The 1,516-nt window shown below is 28.7% G+C and overlaps 1 pseudogene; it reads left to right on the plus strand.

Annotated features, from left to right (window-relative positions):
- LOC101503954 (bidirectional sugar transporter SWEET2-like) overlaps positions 1–190 on the plus strand; it is a 1,212-nt pseudogene extending 1,022 nt beyond the window's left edge.
- Positions 191–1,516: the final 1,326 nt, after the last annotated feature.

Raw genomic sequence — 1,516 nt, forward strand, 5'->3', positions numbered from 1 at the left:
TGTTGGCTTATATTTGTATACCTACATTTGTGTTTGATATTTTAGGTACCAAATGAGATAGGTACTGTTTTGGCAATCATACAATTGGTATTGTACTTCTATTACAAGAGTTCATCTAATAATGAATCTAGAGACACCTTGATAATGTCATGTGGATAATCTGCATTGCTGAGATCTGACAAAAGCAAAGGTGAACACAAATTTTATGGTTAATACAACACTAATTTGGATTACTGATGAGAAGCATTGATGATTAATACAACACAAGTAGACACAATACTCTAAAGTCTCTTAGGTTTGTAATAGGAGCCTATTGTTGTGTTTTTTTCCTTTACTTGAATTGCTAGTTGAACTTGTGTGGTAGGTAAAGTTGTGAAAATTGATAAAAAAAAGGTAATTTGTTCTAAAGGTTGGTAGTCTTTTTATTTTATTTTATTGTAGTCTAAGTTACAGACTCTCATCTCTTTCTCGATCTTGATTTGATTTCATTCGTGAATTTTTTTTTTCTTGCAATGTTTTAAATTTCAGGAATTTTTCAGAGTTAGATTCACTGATTTTGGATCTCATTTGAGTGTTGTTGTTCATTTTCACTTGGTAAGTTTTCAATCTCGTGACCTACATATTGTTAATTTGTTAGTGATTGTTGCCTTTAGATTTTAGTCCCATTTTACAATGAATTTGATTGATTGTTGTGATATTGGATATCAAGAAAGTATACGACTCCTATCAATAATTTCAGCTTCGATTTTGGTTCTTCAAATATTTCAGCTGTAGAAGAAAGCATACGACTCCTTCTAATTGTCTTCTCCTACACTATATTGTCATGTAGTATTCAATTCAAGTTTGAACTATTCAATTCAATTCAAGTTTGAACTATTGTTTACCAAGTGCACCGTTGATATGTTGAAGGAGCAAATTGCTTTCTTGTTGCAAATGCAAAATTCTAGAGACAAACAGGTAAAATTATTTTGATAGCAAACCTATTTAAAAAATCTTGTGAGAACTGTTTGGCTTTGATTAAAAATATCAATTGTGTAAAGATTTCTTATAGCTATAAGAGAAATTTAGTTAATTAGTTTTGACAATATTTATCAATATTCGTTGAGGTTAATATATACTCTTTTTTTTTTCTTCAGGCAATGGACATATAATCGCCAATAGATGGTAGACGTTCATCTGAGTCCAGCCACCAACCTGATGATCGTGGAACAACATCATTATGGACTAATTAGATATTTGGATGAACTTCTAAGTTTGATGGAGTTGTTTTGTATTTTTAGCTACTCCTCTAATGTTTTGAATATTTAAACTACTTTATCTATTGTTTTAGTTAACTTCAATGTATGAATTGGTATTATTTCTTTTGAAAAAATTATATAAATTGGATTTAGGTACAATAGTTATTAATTATGTATTTAAATTATGTGGATGGTATTTATGAATATTTTTTTATTTTAATTGATTAAAAATAGGAAAAAATTGTGTCATAATTTTTTTTTAAATTATTAGGTTTGCG

Source organism: Cicer arietinum, chromosome 5 (assembly GCF_000331145.2).
Source record: "Cicer arietinum cultivar CDC Frontier isolate Library 1 chromosome 5, Cicar.CDCFrontier_v2.0, whole genome shotgun sequence".
NCBI lineage: Eukaryota > Viridiplantae > Streptophyta > Magnoliopsida > Fabales > Fabaceae > Cicer > Cicer arietinum.